The sequence below is a fragment of the Peromyscus maniculatus genome, chromosome 14 (assembly GCF_049852395.1).
Source record: "Peromyscus maniculatus bairdii isolate BWxNUB_F1_BW_parent chromosome 14, HU_Pman_BW_mat_3.1, whole genome shotgun sequence".
NCBI classification, from domain to species: domain Eukaryota; kingdom Metazoa; phylum Chordata; class Mammalia; order Rodentia; family Cricetidae; genus Peromyscus; species Peromyscus maniculatus.
Window position 1 is genome coordinate 90360136 of NC_134865.1, and position 6249 is coordinate 90366384.

At 43.8% G+C, this 6249-nt stretch overlaps 1 long non-coding RNA gene across 1 annotated transcript; it reads left to right on the forward strand.

Annotated features, from left to right (window-relative positions):
* The first annotated feature begins 292 nt into the window (after window positions 1–292).
* Window positions 293–4059, forward strand: LOC121822259 (uncharacterized). The gene is made up of 3 exons (XR_006063267.2): window positions 293–2301; window positions 3449–3594; window positions 3924–4059. It is a non-coding gene; the product is annotated as an uncharacterized LOC121822259 (long non-coding RNA).
* Window positions 4060–6249: the final 2190 nt, after the last annotated feature.

The following is a 6249-nucleotide window of genomic DNA, read 5'->3' on the forward strand; positions in this document are numbered from 1 at the left end:
GTTTGTTTCTGTGGATTTACCTATTCTGGACATTTCCTGTGCACAGAATCATGTGATATCTGTCCTTTCATTACCTAACATATTTTAAGTTTTCATCTGTGTATGTGATTGTTTTATTTTATTTCACTTTACTTTATGGGTATGTGTGTTTGTGCACTGTGTGCCTACCTGACACTTGCAGACACCAGAACAGGGCATCAGATTAGCTGGAACTGGAGTTGTGGGTGGTTGTGAATCACCAACTGCATCCTGAGAGCCAAACCTGGATCCTCTGCAAAAGCAGAAAGTGCCCTTAACCCCTAATCCATATCTTCATCCTACTTCATTCTTTTCTGTGGTCAACTATTATTCCGCTGTGCTGGATATACATTTTATTGACCCATTCACCAACTGATGGGCACCATGATGTTTCTGTGAACCTTGGAGAGTGTTGTGGAATCCACATTCTCTGTGCCCTCCGGTCATGGACGGGGTGGAATTGCTGGGATGTGTGGTATCCAGGTCTGTACCTCCTAGAGGAAATTGAGGCTTGTTTTTCACAAGGGCTACATCATTCTGTCTTTTCAGCAGCAATGTACCAGGGTTCCAATGTTTCCACATTATTGCCAGCACTTTTTATTGTCTATATTAACCATCCCAGGGAGTGCAGAGTCATCTCATTGTGTTTTCATTGGTTTTTGTTTTTTGTTCTGTTGTTTTTAGTAGTTTACATATGGGCAAACTCTGTGATTTATATGTATGGCAGTTTGAATAAAAATAGTCCCCATGGGCTCATATATTTGAACACTTGGTGCCTGGTTGGTGGAACAGTTGGGGAAGGATTTAGAAAGTATAGCTTTGTTAGAGAAAGTATGTCACTGAGAGCAGGCTTGATGCTTGAGGTTTCAAAAGACACATCATTCCCCATGTTCTCTCTCTGACTTTAGTGAGCTCTCAACTATTCCTGGTACAATGTCCTTGCTCCCTGGACTCTAACTCTCTGAAACTGTAAGCCTAATTAAATATTATATATATTCTAATATATATATGTATATGTATACAGGTTTCCTTGGTTGTGATGCTTTGTCACAGCAGAAGAAAAGTAACTAAGACAATCCCCATCACTGTGATCTCTGAACAATCTGCTAAACTGTCTTTACAGCCCTATGTGATAGATCCAGTCCCATTCCTTCCCTGGGGCTGTCTGAAGATTGCACTGTGGAGTCAGTGGAAGGAAATTATCATCTCCAAGAGCCCAAAGGCAAGTAAATCATCCTTTTCATGGTTTATTGCATTATTACCAGGTCACTTGGTCAGGGATAAGAAATCGGAGAAATAAGAGACTCCGAAGAGACTCTCTGAGTTGTGCACAGCATTAGAATATGAGTCCAAGGCACAGCTTGCACCTACAATATGTCTTTTGATGATTTGCCCCATTCACTTTTAAAGCCAGGAAGGTGACAATAAAAAGACTCTGCATCATGTAAAATGACATGCTTTATTTTTCATATTTGTTCCCTCAAGAAGCAGCATTGCGAAGAAATAGCACCTCTGAAAGCCAGGGCCTGCATCATTCATGAGCTCTGCGTGGCTCTGGCAGGGAAGCAGATACTTCAGTTCTCAAAACTCAAGACACAATTTACCTTTTATCGGAGCCTTGTTGTAAATCCTGTTTGTACATGTGTATACAGAGCCGTTTTATATTAGATGCCTCGGCCATAAGAGATGGTTACGTGCTGCTGCTGTCAATCAGAACAAGACCCTGGTTCATAAAAGGGGGTTTCTTTGGATAAGAGAGGCCTAAGGGTGACAAAAGGCCACCCTGTTGCCAGCTAGTCTCAAGCTCCTAGCATTCAAATACCCACTGCATTAGTTAGCTATATGACATCCACTCTGAGGGAGGGGGAGAGAAAAGGACCCTGTAAGTTCATGTAACACTGACATTGCTGCTTTATTCTCTCAGGAAAATATCACCACATGGTCTTTATTTAATCCAAATCAACTTGTTGTCCTGTCTAATATCACTGAGTTTCTAGAGCTAATCAGTTGCACATATGGCTCCTTCCTTGGGTCCTTAGTGTGCGGCTTTCCTGAACATGCATTCAGCATCCAGTGTCTGGACGGCACCAAGCTGCCCTTCTCTCCTTGGTCTACAGCCAGCTGGAATTTGCCTGTTACCTGGACAAATCTGCTCGGGGAGACCATCACTCAAGCTCTCCTCTGCTTGAGGCCTTCATCTCGGGTGAAAATCTCCTTCCCACATCCCTGTTCGTGATCCACCGCTTCGGTTTCGTGGCCTGTGTGACACCCTCCCACTATGCAGTAAGAAAGACCAGGCCCTGGAGTTCGGTGTTTTCTTCCACTTTGATATAGTTAGAGCTTTCAGCTTGCGGTTTTTCCATCAGTATTTTTAGACAAATGGAAGCATGAAGATGGCTGCTGTTTACTACACTCTGTTTTTCACTTCCTCGGGCTTTCTATTTTTTTAAAAGAGTGAATGCACTAGCTTATTTTGAAACTCTGAGTCTGGCACAAGTCTCCATTTGTTCTCTTCCCTTCCAGGTACCACTTCCTCATTCTATACCTCTCTCTTGGCCTGCATGTTCTGTCAGTCCTGCTGATGCTGTGTTGTTGGATACTAGTGCTGGTCCCTTTCCAACAGAGATGATCATCTCCCCCAAACACCCTTAGAAGAAATACTCTGAAATTTAAGTTAAAACAGAACCAGGGAGTTGGAGAGATGACTTGATAAAGAGCACTGGCTGCTCTTCCAGGGGTGATTCCTAGCACTGACATCATGGCTCACAACTATCTGTAACTTCAGTTTCAGGATCCAGTGCCTCCTTCTGGCTTTTGCAGGCACCAGGCATGAATACATGAATATAGTGCACAGACATACACTCAGACAAAACAAATATATATATATATATATATATATATATATATATATATATATATGTGTGTGTGTGTGTGTGTGTGTGTGTGTGTGTGTGTGTGTGTGTATGTATGTATGTATGTATGTATATAATAAAATTAAAAATAGAATTTACCTTCCAAGAGCCCTGCATCTTCATTTCTTTCTTTAGAAGTCCAGCTTCCTGTGGGTTAGGTAAGTTTCATGTTGTTTTTTTTTTTTTAAAGGATATTTACTTATTTATTCTTGAGGTGGGCCTTCGCATAGCCCAGGCTCATTTTGAACTCTCTATGTAATCTAAGATGACTCTGGGCTCCTGATTCTCCTGTGCTGGAAGTATAGGCACAGGCCACTGGGCCCAGTTTGTGTGGGCCTGGGGATTGAATCCAGAGCTTGATGTGTGTTCTTCTGGTCTAGGCAGGACTTTACCAAGTGGGTGAATTCCCAGAATCTTGGTTTTGATCACCACTAATACCTGGGCTCCTGTGTGGTTGATGTTAGTCATCTGTGACACAATTTGACAAATCCTCTCTCTCAAATATTTCCTGTCTCAAGCTTCTCGTGCCCATGCTGCCCAGCTGCCTGACTAACCAATGGGACACTATAACCTTCTCATACTATGCCAAGAAGTACTCAGGAAGCCTCAGACTCCTACTACAACCCCAAGCTCCTTTTGGAGGAAAAGGACTTCAAGGTGCTGGGTAAGGTCAGATGGCTTGGGTAGAATTCAAGGGGGGGGGGGCGCCTTGCTATGTTGTGGGTTGGGCAGAGGGTGATTATCTGAGGGGCTGGTGTGGGAGCTGGCTGGGTCTGGCAGCCAGCTCTCAGTGTGGTCAGCAGCCAGCCCCACTTTCACAGTGAAGTCCCGAGTTGTTTTCAGGCCTCCCAGAATCTCCCATCAGATAAGGCCACTCTTTGTAGTGAACTAGCGACACCAAGCAAACAGACTTCAGAATCTTATCTAAACCCAGAGGAAAACAAGGTCACTTGCAAACCACAAATACCAAATGTCTCCTCTCTCAACTAACAGAAATGAAGACTGCTTCTTCCCGGATACACTCTTGCCTTTGCTCATAATCCTGGATGGACAGACATGCAAATCGGTCAAATCAAACATTCACTGATGATAAATCGTGAAGAAATTTATTTTAAAATAACTATTTTGTATGCATATAACTTTATTATCTATTAAAGACAAAAGAAAACTTACACACTAATGAAATGGTGTATTTGTCTAACACAGTACAACCCAAAGGTACACTAATGTGGTATGTGCTGAGAAATGAGGTGGAAGAAGCTCTTAAAATGTTCTTTTCTGTCATCCAATCCTCATGTCTCTGTAGTGCAGAAGCCTTAAGGTGTATAGTAAGAACGCCACAATTCGTAACATTCAGTAGTCTGGACTCTCAGGTGTTGCAGCAGCACCTGTGGTGCTGGGTGGCATGACAACAGTGTGTGCACCATGCAAAGTGTGTGCGTTACATGTTCAGAACCAAGGCAACAGTGAAGTCATGCAGTACAGCACGGTGCACACTTCTGGAAACAAACAGAATTTATCATGTTGAATTTAACTTAATTTTTGGACATTGCACATTCAGAAACATTTTTTGTTGCTAAATTTTTTGCAACTCCCACATTCAGTTATGTGACCTCATAGGGCCCATGGCCTGCATTTTAATAAGCTTTGATTTGGCTGGAGAATTGGCCTGGTGGTTAAGGCAGCTTGCTGCTCTTCCAGAGGACTGGAGTTTGGTTCTCAGAACCCATATCAGGTAGTTCACAATGGCCCAACTCCAGCTCCAGGGAATCCCAAGCCCTCTTCTGGCCTCCACAGGAACCCCACACACACCCGACAGACACACAAACATAAATAACCCCCACTACCAAACAATATCTAGTCCAGATGAAAACCCTGCTTCCTGGGGCCTTCCCAAGTCACCTGCACAAATCCTGTGGTAGTCCTGCCTAAAGCCCTCGTTCAAGCTGCCCCACCCTTTCCCAGGTATACATTCTACTCTAGTGAGGGGCGGTAAACCCAGCCCTCCAGCTCCAGCTTTACCTGGGTCATCTGTGATTGGAGCACAAGGACCCTGGGACGAGAACTCTCCTGATCTGGCTGAATGGCTCAGGTGGTTGTTTGGCAGTGTTAGGTGCTGGGCACACAGAGGGGAGACAGTGACTGGAATTCAGGCTGTAACTGGGTGCTTGAGGTAGTTAAGGTTTGCAGTGTTGAGAATTGCACAGGATGAGACCTTCTTCTTCTGGTTTCCTAAGGATAGAGAAGTAAGTCTCAGGGGCCTGATAACCTGTCCCCAAAAGGGGTGTCTTCTGTCTGGAATTGGAGAAGCAGTGGTATACTGCCTTGGATGCTTCATCTGGTATCTTGGCTTTTTTTTTTTTTTAACCATTTGAACATTATTTCCTCTGTGCTCCAGGCATTTTTCCAAACATTGCAGATACAGGAGCATGTCAAACTCATGAGCAGCTTTCTTGAGCCCTAGGATCTGTATAATTGCCCGTGAAAGACAATAAAAGTACCTCAGTCTGGAAAAAAGAAAAAGAAAATGTTACAAGGCAATGAATATTGCGTAGGCTGTCAAGTTAGACAATGTCAACGTTTTAGAAATTCTTCCATACTGGGAGATGGAAGTGAAGGTCTGTCGGGGAGGGGCGGGTTTAAGCAGGAATCTGAATATGGAGAAAGAGGCCACCACATAGAGATCAGAATGAGGGCATTCTGGGCAGAGCGAGCCCCAGTGACCCTCAGCTGAGCCATTGCCTCAGTGTGCAGCAGTGTTTTGTCTGTAAGTCATCGCCTTCAGAGTTACCCGCTTCTGACTTTACAGCGGCCCCGCCTCTAATTCCTGAGCACAACGGAAAGCTCAGCTAGGATGTCATTCCTCATCCTCAGGGCCATTTTCAAGCTCACAAGTGCAGTGGCAGGGGCAGCTTCTCATGCTCACACCACCAGCCCCCATCTCTCTGGGAAATCTTCCTCAAGGCTCAGTTCGTGGGCAGAAAAACAAATGCTAGCATGGTAAAGCACCTGTGTCTGTACCTGAAGCATCAAATATACAGTCTGACAAGTATGCTCTAGATCCCCACTCGGTAAGAAACGCAAAGATCAGGAATCAAGAACAGTCACAATACAGGATTATTTAGCACAATTATTTTCATGTGGCACTAGACCGATGATTTAAAAGTAACAAAGTGTCAATAACCATAACTACTAACATTTAACATTATTAAGACCTTACTATTCTCCATGCTGTATCTTTAAGTATTATTGAATTCTCCTGACCACCTTGGGAGATAAGTATTGTTATCATCTTTATACATGAGGGGAGAGAGACAGA